Genomic DNA, 11,703 nt, shown 5'->3' with positions numbered 1-11,703 from the left:
CATTTGTAATTTCAGTTTTTAAAAAATTGGGTATTTGCTTGGTTGCTGTAGATCTTTGAATGATTCCAGAGCTCCTATAAAGTCATTTTAATAAGTTCCTAGTTGTTTAATGATTTCATAGGAGGACAAGGGCTTAGAGCTTCATACTGTGCCATGTTGCTGATGTCACTCCCATTATGAGATTTAATAATATACATGTAAGAATCAAATTAGCATATTATTAACTTTTTAATTTAAAATTATTATGAATTCACAAGAATTTTTTTAAAAAGTAGAGAGTTCTGTATTCCTTTTGTCCAGCTTCCCTCAGTGGTAACATCTTACATAATCATATTGCAAGATCAACACCAGAAAGTTAACATTTGGCAGTTGAAAAATGACATTCATGGCTGGGCACAGTGGCTCATGCCTATAATCTCAGCACTTTGGGAGGCTGAGGTGGGTGGATCACGAGGTCAGGAGTTCGAGACCAGCCTGGCCAACATGGTGAAACCCCGTCTCTACTAAGAATACAAAAATTAGCTGGGCGTCACCTGTAATCCCAGCTACTCGGGAGGCTGAGGCAGGAGAATCGCTTGAAACCAGAAGGCAGAGGTTGTGGTGAGCTGAGACAGCGCCACTGCACTCCAGCCTGGGTGAAAGAGTGAAACTCCATCTCAAAAAAAAAGGAATGACATTCACCCAGTACTCATACTCATTCCTAGAGGAATCCTCGTCTTCTCAAATTTTAAAACGGTGTCCATCTTGCCTCAAGGTTGTAACAGAGGCCCCGACTGTGTCAAATTCTAAAATAAGGTGCCAGAAAATTTATGGAAGACTTGCACACAAGGTGACAAAAGTTGATTTGCTCCCTTCAGATCATTATATGCACAGGACATACAAGATTACCAAAGAGAAATTGTTGAGTTGATGAGGACTATTTCCTTAGAGAACAAGTTGTTGCAATACTGTGATGTTTCCCATCTTGTTCCTTTTCCTTTAAGTCAAGTTGGAGTAATTTAAGAAAACTACCTGGATAGCTGTACCCTCTGGAATTTGGGGGCTTCAGGGATTCAACTGGAATTGGATTTATAAGACTTCTTGAGGGCAAAGTGAGAAAAGATGCTACTGCAGAAGTGAACTGCATTCTCATCGAGTTGATGGGATGCACCAGAATAAGATTTCTTGAGAATCTGGTCCTTAATCCTGTCAGACTCAATGCTGTCTTTTTATAATAAATATTTTAACATTTCTCTTTAATATCCTGAAATGAAATATATGGATAATACCTACACACAACATTTCAAAAACAAATAAAGATATAAACAAATAAAACTGTAATATGAAGGTGAAATGAATAAAAGCAATTTATAATAAAATAATAAACATTTCAATATACAAATTCTTTGGCATGACTATACTAGATCACATAATGAATGAAATGCTTGCAACTACTTACAGTGAACAAGTCTGGATTGAAGTGAGTAACAATATTTAATTGAATATGATCAGTATCTTTTCTTTATATTTAACCATTTGAAATAAGGATTAAGTGTATTTCTATACATACATACAGAACCACCATAATTATAACAGCTACTGATGATGTCTTACACAAGTGTGCCATATTGGTTATTTATATACCACACATGATGTGTCTGTTAGTGAAATGATTTTTTGAAATGACGAACAACTCTTGGGAAAGTTCTGAACAAAACAATGTATAATCGTTCTTTGATTTATCCAGTGTTTTCAATTTTGGAAAATTTAGTGTATAGTAAATCAAGGCAAAAATATTTTATATTTATGTTTTTCTTTCATGTATACATGAATGTCCAGCAGGTCAGTTGAAAGCCATGCAATATCTGCAACAAGTGTTCATTTGCTGGCAGAAGCCTTGTTTCTCTGGCCTGTATATAGCCAATACCATTGAATCTCATCCCCCACCATTGCAACAGCCAAATGTGTCCCATGAATTTCCAAATGCCCCCAGTGAGTGGGCCTCTTCTGTTGAAAACCACAATTTTAGATTTTAGTGGACATTTTCATAACTGAAAACCATCAAACAAGTTATGAGATCTGTCCAGGATTTCATCAGGGCTGAGGAAGAAATTGTTTGACAGAGAAGTAGTAGTAAGAAAGAATAAAATTGTTTCCTGCTTGCACCCTATAGAGTTTAGCAGGTTTTAACAAACGATTAACAACATACTAACAATGATGCTAGCAACACTAGAACAATGTTTATAAAGCATAAAAGTTATACTGATCTGAAGTTTATGGGTTGTAAGGAAATAAGAATGGCTGCAGGGGAATATTTAAGTGGCTATTTCAATCTCTTTTTTTTTTTTTTTTTTTAAACTTCAATAAAGTTTATTTTAAATAATAAAACAACTGTCCATGGAAATATTTATACAAAGAGGAGGGGGTCTTTGAAGACACTCAGAATTTAGAGATTATTTTTAGATCTTGCCAAAAAAACCTCCAAACCAAGAAGATTTTAACCTCAAAAACCATGCAGGAGGGAGGCGGAGGCGGAAGGATTGGAAATGACTGTTATTCTTTTTTTTTTTTTTTTAAGCATTTAGCATTTTATTAGGGAGCTTTTCTTTTTTTTTTTTTTTTTTTTTTTATTATACTTTAGGGTTTTAGGGTACATGTGCACAATGTGCAGGTTTGTTACATATGTATCCATGTGCCATGTTGATTTCCTGCACCCATTCACTCGTCATTTAGCATTAGGTGTATCTCCTAATGCTGTCCCTCCCCACTCCCCCCACCCCACAACAGTCCCCGGAGTGTGATGTTCACCTTCCTGTGTCCATGAGTTCTCATTGTTCAATTCCCACCTATGAGTGAGAACATGCGGTGTTTGGTTTTTTGTCCTTGCGATAGTTTACTGAGAATGATGTTTTCCAGTTTCATCCATGTCCCTACAAAGGACACGAACTCATCATTTTTTATGGCTGCATAGTATTCCATGGTGTATATGTGCCACATTTTCTTAATCCAGTCTATCGTTGTTGGACATTTGGGTTGGTTCCAACTCTTTGCTATTGTGAATAGTGCCGCAATAAACATACGTGTGCATGTGTCTTTATAGCAGCATGATTTATAGTCCTTTGGGTATATACCCAGTAATGGGATGGCTGGGTCAAATGGTATTTCTAGTTCGAGATCCCTGAGGAATCGCCACACTGACTTCCACAATGGTTGAACTAGTTTACAGTCCCACCAACAGTGTAAAAGTGTTCCTATTTCTCCACATCCTCTCCAGCACCTGTTGTTTCCTGATTTTTTAATGATGGCCATTCTAACTGGTGTGAGATGGTATCTCACTGTGGTTTTGATTTGCATTTCTCTGATGGCCAGTGATGATGAGCATTTCTTCATGTGTTTTCTGGCTGCATAAATGTCTTCTTTTGAGAAGTGTCTGTTCATGTCCTCTGCCCACTTTTTGATGGGGTTGTTTGTTTTTTTCTTGTAAATTTGTTTGAGTTCATTATAGATTCTGGATATTAGCCCTTTGTCAGATGAGTAGGTTGCAAAAATTTTCTCCCATTCTGTAGGTTGCCTGTTAATTCTGATGATAGTTTCTTTTGCTGTGCAGAAGCTCTTTAGTTTAATGAGATCCCATTTGTCGATTTTGGCTTTTGTTGCCGTTGCTTTTGGTGTTTTAGACATGAAGTCCTTGCCCACGCCTATGTCCTGAATGGTATTGCCTAGGTTTTCTTGTAGGATTTTAATGGTTTTAGGTCTAACATATAAGTCTTTAATCCATCTTGAATTAATTTTTGTATAAGGTGTAAGGAAGGGATCCAGTTGCAGCTTTCTACATATGGCTAGCCAGTTTTCCCAGCACCATTTATTAAATAGGGAATCCTTTCCCCATTTCTTGTTTTTGTCAGGTTTGTCAAAGATCAGATAGTTGTAGCTATGCGGCATCATTTCTGAGGGCTCTGTTCTGTTCCATTGATCTATGTCTCTGTTGTGGTACCAGTACCATGCTGTTTTGGTTACTGTAGCCTTGTAGTATAGTTTAAAGTCAGGTAGCGTGATGCCTCCAGCTTTGTTCTTTTGGCTTAGGATTGACTTGGCGATGCGGGCTCTTTTTTGGTTCCATATGAACTTTAAAGTAGTTTTTTCCAATTCTGTGAAGAAAGTCATTGGTAGCTTGATGGGGATGGCATTGAATCTATAAATTACCTTGGGCAGTATGGCCATTTTCACGATATTGATTCTTCCAACCCATGAGCATGGAATGTTCTTCCATTTGTTTGTATCCTCTTTTATTTCATTGAGCAGTGGTTTGTAGTTCTCCTTGAAGAGGTCCTTCACATCCCTTGTAAGTTGGATTCCTAGGTATTTTATTCTCCTTGAAGCAATTGTGAATGGGAGTTCACTCATGATTTGGCTCTCTGTTTGTCTGTGATTGGTGTACAAGAATGCTTGTGATTTTTGTACATTAATTTTGTATCCTGAGACTTTGCTGAAGTTGCTAATCAGCTTAAGGAGATTTTGGGCTGAGACAGTGGGGTTTTCTAGATATACAATCATGTCATCTGCAAACAGGGACAATTTGACTTCCTCTTTTCCTAATTGAATACCTTTTATTTCCTTCTCCTGCCTGATTGCTCTGGCCAGAACTTCCAGCACTATGTTGAACAGGAGCGGTGAGAGAGGGCATCCCTGTCTTGTGCCAGTTTTCAGAGGGAATGCTTCCAGTTTTTGCCCATTCAGTATGATATTGGCTGTGGGTTTGTCGTAGATAGCTCTTATAATTTTGAGATACGTCCCATCAATACCTAATTTATTGAGAGTTTTTAGCATGAAGGGTTGTTGAATTTTGTCAAAGGCCTTTTCTGCATCTATTGAGATAATCATGTGGTTTTTGTCTTTGGTTCTGTTTATATGTTGGATTACATTTATTGATTTGCGTATGTTGAACCAGCCTTGCATCCCAGGGATGAAGCCCACTTGATCATGGTGGATAAGCTTTTTGATGTGCTGCTGGATTCGGTTTGCCAGTATTTTATTGAGGATTTTTGCATCAATGTTCATCAAGGATATTGGTCTGAAATTCTCTTTTTTGGTTATGTCTCTGCCAGGTTTTGGTATCAGGACGATGCTGGCTTCATAAAATGTGTTAGGGAGGATTCCCTCTTTTTCTATCGATTGGAATAGTTTCAGAAGGAATGGTACCAGTTCCTCCTTGTACCTCTGGTAGAATTCGGCTGTGAATCCATCAGGTCCTGGACTCTTTTTGGTTGGTAAGCTATTGATTATTGCCACAATTTCAGAACCTGTTATTGGTCTATTCAGAGATTCAATTTCTTCCTGGTTTAGTCTTGGGAGGGTGTATTTGTCGAGGAATTTATCCATTTCTTCTAGATTTTCTAGTTTATTTGCATAGAGGTGTTTGTAGTATTCTCTGATGGTAGATTGTATTTCTGTGGGATCGGTGGTGATATCCCCTTTTTCGTTTTTTATTGCATCTATTTGATTCTTCTCTCTTTTCTTCTTTATTAGTCTTGCTAGCGGTCCATCAATTTTGTTGATCTTTTCAAAAAACCAGCTCCTGGATTCATTAATTTTTTGAAGGGTTTTTTGTGTCTCTATTTCCTTCAGTTCTGCTCTGATTTTAGTTATTTCTAGCCTTCTGCTAGCTTTTGAATGTGTTTGCTCTTGCTTTTCTAGTTCTTTTAATTGTGATGTTAGGGAGTCAATTTTGGATCTTTCCTGCTTTCTCTTGTGGGCATTTAGTGCTATAAATTTCCCTCTACACACTGCTTTGAATGTGTCCCAGAGATTCTGGTATGTTGTGTCTTTGTTCTCGTTGGTTTCAAAGAACATCTTTATTTCTGCCTTCATTTCATTATGTACCCAATAGTCATTCAGGAGCAGGTTGTTCAGTTTCCATGTAGTAGAGCGGTTTTGAGTGAGTTTCTTAATCCTGAGTTCTAGTTTGATTGCACTGTGGTCTGAGAGACAGTTTGTTATAATTTCTGTTCTTTTACATTTGCTGAGGAGAGCTTTACTTCCAACTATGTGGTCAATTTTGGAATAGGTGTGGTGTGGTGCTGAAAAAAATGTATATTCTGTTGACTTGGGGTGGAGAGTTCTGTAGATGTCTATTAGGTCCACTTTATGTAGAGCTGAGTTCAATTCCTGGATATCCTTGTTAACTTTCTGTCTCGTTGATCTGTCTAATGCTGACAGTGGGGTGTTAAAATCTCCCATTATTATTGTGTGGGAGTTTAAGTCCCTTAGTAGGTCACTCAGGACTTGCTTTATGAATCTGGGTGCTCCTGTGTTGGGTGCATATATATTTAGGATAGTTAGCTCTTCTTGTTGAATTGATCCCTTTACCATTATGTAATGGCCTTCTTTGTCTCTTTTGATCTTTGTTGGTTTAAAGTCTATTTTATCAGAGACTAGGATTGCAACCCCTGCCTTTTTTTGTTTTCCAGTTGCTTGATAGATCTTCCTCCATCCCTTTATTTTGAGTCTATGTGTGTCTCTGCATGTGAGATGGGTTTCCTGAATACAGCACACTGATGGGTCCTGACTCCTTATCCAGTTTGCCAGTCTGTGTCTTTTGAATGGAGCATTTAGCCCATTTACATTTAACGTTAATATTGTTATGTGTGAATCTGATCCTGTCATTATGATGTTAGTTGGTTATTTTGCTCGTTAGTTGCTATAGTTTCTTCCTAGTCTCGATGGTCTTTACAATTTGGCATGTTTTTGCAGTGGCTGGTACCGGTTGTTCCTTTCCATGTTTAGTGCTTCCTTCAGGAGCTCTTTTAGGGCAGGCCTGGTGGTGACAAAATCACTCAGCGTTTGCTTGTCTGTAAAGTGTTTTATTTCTCCTTCACTTATGAAGCTTAGTTTGGCGGGATAGGAGATTCTGGGTTGAAAATTCTTTTAATCTGAATGCTGGCCTGCCTTGCTAGATTGGGGAAGTTCTCCTGGATAATATCTTGCAGAGTGTTTTCCAACTTGGTTCCATTCTCCCCATCATTTTCAGGTACACCAATCAGACGTAGGTTTGGTCTTTTCACATAGTCCCAAATTTCTTGGAGGCTTTGTTCATTTCTTTTTATCCTTTTTTCTCTAAACTTCCCTTCTCTTTTCATTTCATTCATTTCATCTTCCATCAGCGATACCCTTTCTTCCAGTTGATCGCATCTGCTACTGAGGCTTCTGCAATCTTCGCGTAGTTCTCGAAACTTGGCTTTCAGCTCCATCGGCTCCTTGAAGCCCTTCTCTCCATTGGTTATTCTAGTTATCCATTCTTCTAATTTTTTTTCAAAGTTTTTAACTTCTTTGCTGTTGTTTTGAATTTCCTCTCGTAGCTCAGAGTAGTTTGATCGTCTGAAGCCTTCTTCTCTCAACTCATCAAGGTCATCCTCCATCCAGCTTTGTTCCGTTGCTGGTGAGGAACTGCGTTCCTTTGGAGGAGGAGAGGTGCTCTGTTTTTTAGAGTTTCCAGTTTTTTTGGTCTGTTTTTTCCCCATCTTTGTGGTTTTATCTACTTTTTGTCTTTGATGATGGTGATGTACAGATGGGTTTTTGGTGTGGATGTCCTTTCTGTTTGTTAGTTTTCCTTCTACCAGACAGGACCCTCAGCTGCAGGTCTGTTGGAGTTTACTAGAGGTGCACTCCAGACCCTGTTTGGCTGGGTGTCAGCAGCGGTGGCTGCAGAACAGCAGATTTTCGTGAGACCACAAATTCAGCTGTCTGATAGTTCCTCTGAAAGTTTTGTCTCAGAGAAGTACCGGGTTGAATGAGGTGTCAGTCTGTCCCTACTGGGGGGGTGCCTCCCAGTTAGGCTGCTCAGGGGTGAGGGACCCACTTTAGGAGGCAGTCTGACTGTTCTCAGATCTCCAGCTGCGTGCTGGGAGAACCACTACTCTCTTCAAAGCTGTCAGTCAGACAGGGACATTTAAGTCTGTGGAAGTTCTTGCAGAGTTTTTGTTTGTCTGTGCCCTGCCCCCAGAGGTGGAGCCTACAGAGGCAGGGAGGCCTCCTTGAGCTGTGGTGGGCTCCACCCAGTTCGAGCTTCCTGGCTGCTTTGTTTACCTAAGCAAGCCTGGGCAATGGCGGGCGCCCCTCCCCCAGCCTCGCTGCCGCCTCGCAGCTTGATCTCAGACTGCTGTGCTAGCAATTAGCGAGACTCCGTGGGCATAGGACCCTCCGAGCCAGGTGCGGGACACAATCTCCTAGTGTGCCGTTTTCCAGGCCCGTTGGAAAAGCGCAGTTAGGGTGGGACTGACCCGATATTCCAGGTGCCGTCTGCTTCCCCTTTCTTTGACTAGGAAAGGGAACTCCCTGACCCCTTGCGCTTCCCGAGTGAGTCAATGCCTCGCTCTGCTTTGGCTCGCGCACAGTGCGCTTCACCGACTGTCCTGCACCCACTGTTAGGCACTCCCTAGTGAGATGAAACCAGTACCTCAAGCAGAAATGCAGAAATCACCCGTCTTCTGTGTCGCTGGGGCTGGGAGCTGGAGACTGGAGCTGTTCCTATTCGGCCATCTTGGCTCCACCGGGGCTATTTCAATCTTCTAGGCAAGAGCTGGGGCTAGGGTGCTAGCAATCAAAAACTAAAACACATCTAGGAGGTCAGGGTGATTGTACTTCCTGATGAACAGGTGTGGCTGGGAAAAGGAGGGAAGCCATAATGGCTTTGACTGACTAAAAGAGTGATGAAGCCCTTGACTGGGATAGGGAAACACTTGAGAATATAATTTGATAAACCATTAAAAAGATAACTGTTTTCCCCTTTTATTAAAATATGTCTTATTAGGAGGAAGACAAACGTGTCATGTACATAGTTGAGGACTTCCAATTAGAAAATAGCCATCTCAGGACCAAGCATGGTGGCTCACGCCTGTAATGCCTGCACTTTGGGAGGCCAAGGCGGGCCGATCACTAGATGCCAGGAGTTCGAGACCAGCCTGGCCAACATGGCGAAACCCCGTCTCTACTAAAAATAAAAAAATCAGCCAGATGTGGTGGCACATGCCTGTAATCCCAGCTACTTGGGAAGCTGAGGCATGAGAATGGCTTAAAGCTGGGAGGTGGAGGTTGCAGTGAGCCAAGATGGTGCCACTGCACTCCAACCTGGGTGACAGTGAGAGACTCTGTCTCAAAAAAAAAAAAAAAAAGAAAACAGCCATCTCAGAATCTTCACCATCGCTGTCATTAATACCTTTAAGCATAAACTGGGCTAAATCTACCTTTAAGCAATTTCCATCTGAGATTCAAATCTAAATTTTGCCTCTCCCTTGTTCTTAAACCAGGATTTCAACATAATTTCTTCATCTGTAAAACTTTCGTAAGAATAATTTCACAAGATAATATGAGAATTAATTATTGAATGATTACATAAGTCTCAGCAAATATTAAAACTGATATTTCAAGGGCTGCTATTAAAATGGAAAAGTGCTTTTTTGCTATCTCTGGATTCAGCAGGAGAAAAATTAACAATCATATGCTCATTCTCATTAAATCTGGGGAACAATTATGGAACTCTATGTGCCAGACACAGGTGTTGGGGGGAATTGTGCGTGGGTGGGCATAACGATGAGCCAGATGGGCATGGCTGCTCTCCCAAATAAGCCCCCAAGTTGTTGTCCATACATGGAAACAAAAACTGAAAGCAACCTGAATTAGTACTGAATTTAGACTAATTGAGGTGAACAAAAGTGTCAAAGTATTATATCTATCCAAATTGTTGCAGCTCCTTCAACGTGCCATTTTATTTTCTGGCAGAGGCCAGATATCATTTTTCTTTTTAAAGTTTCCTGAGGCTCCAAGTTTCCAATGTGGATGTGCCCCTTTTGGGCACTGCTAGAATGAACACACACATTAGTTCAGGCTCTGTGGGACAAAGTTGAATAAGGGAAAGAAAGGCCCAAATCACAAGATGAGGTTATACTTGGTCTAATGGCAAAGGAAGAGGCACAGCATGAGGGCAGTTGGGATTCAGTGTTGGGAAAGGAGGTAATGATGGGTGAGAGAAGCAAGCAGATGAGGGTACCAGAAATCATTTAGTCTATTACACTATTTTTCCTAGGGCTGGCTGATGGGGGAGCTGGCAGTGGAGTGGTTAACTTGGGAGAAACAGGATTTTGTTGAGTCTGTCTAAGGTACTACAGCATTGAGAAGGTTTTCTCCTCTATTCCTCTTTTCCATTGCTTTACTAGTCACCCTTTCTGCCCTTTGCCTACTTTTCTCAGTGGTGAAGCTGGAGGAATCAAACATAACCAAGAGAAAGCACCCACCGGTGGTACTCACTGATTAAAATCTTCCCTAGTGAGCCATTTGGCCTTCACACCTCACCTCCTCACACAGGGATTTGGAGCCTCAGGAAATCCTTTGATAAACAGACTTCCTTTTGTCTAAATGAAAGCAACAAGAGGACAAAACCGAGACCTTAGAGGGAGTTGCAATCTATTCTTAACCTCTTTTGCAAGACAGCTTGCTTGGGCTGAGAAGATAAGTAGCGTCTGTTCTGAGCTGTTACTCATAAGTATTAGGTTGGGTTGAAGAAGTGACCATGTGGAAAGGGGGAGTAAATTAACTACACAAGTAAGTTTTCCCTTAATATTTCTGAATTACTTCTTCAATTCTATGAAAAATTAACAGCCTGCTGGACCTGTGCAAATTGTTGGGGGTCATGGTATGGCTGACAGAGATTATTACAAATAAAGTGCTTGCCTCTGGCCAAAGTTCACACCAGGCTTGTACATTCTTGCAGAATATTTGGCTATAGCAGGCCCTTTCAGTCTGAAGACCAAACGTATCTTTTGTACATCCATGGGAGCATGCATGAATCTGCTTAATGAGGCCTGGGGCTGTCAGTGGTATCTGGGCATAGGGCTTAATCAGCTGCACACAATTAGACACAGAGCATGTGCCCAAGAAGTGTTGGGGTAGGGACTCCAGCGTTATTTCTTTGCCTTATTCCACTGTCCCTATACTCCCCTGCCCACACACACATACACATTCCCTGATACATCTTCCCTGCTCCTCATTCTTACAGCTATTTAGTGGCCCATGCCTGCAGTCCCTCGGGCTCCCTTAGACTATGTCAATACCATCCCAGTTGATGTTGCTGCCTCTGGTTTCTCCTCAGAAGAGCCTTCTCACTGCTCACTGGATGCTCTCTGTAAACCAGGCATTAGACCAAGTACTTCACATGTATTATCTCATTAACTTCAAAACAACCCTGTGAAGATGCCCAATTTACAGATGTGAAAGCCAAGGCCCAGGGAGCTTATGCAAAATGCCCTAGGAAACAGAGATGGTTGAGGTGGAATCAGCATTGCACTCAAGACTGCCTGATCCCCAATCCCGAGATCATAACCATCACAAGTTCTCTAGTTCACCTTTCACACTGATCTTTGTAGTATGATCTTTGTAAAGCACACTTAGTACCATGTTATTCACCTCCTTAAAGCCTTCAATCATCCACCCCATTACCATGCCCTTAAATCAAATTAAACCATTTGCCTCAGATACTCAGACTGTTTCCATGAAATTGTTGTAGTTTCCCAACTTTGCTTGGCTCTAGTTTCTTATTCCATTTCAGTTCTGCCTAGGTCTCAACCTGTGGGATGTTTCGCTTCTATTTTTTCTGTCTCGTATCTGCTTGGATTTGACAATTAAGCTCAGGTTTTCCAGATTTGACTCTCGTAGTCCTCTAAGTACTCATGTGTC

The sequence above is a fragment of the Nomascus leucogenys genome, chromosome X (genome assembly GCF_006542625.1).
Source record: "Nomascus leucogenys isolate Asia chromosome X, Asia_NLE_v1, whole genome shotgun sequence".
In the NCBI taxonomy this organism is placed as follows: Eukaryota; Metazoa; Chordata; class Mammalia; order Primates; family Hylobatidae; genus Nomascus; species Nomascus leucogenys.
This window is presented reverse-complemented; position numbering follows the sequence as displayed.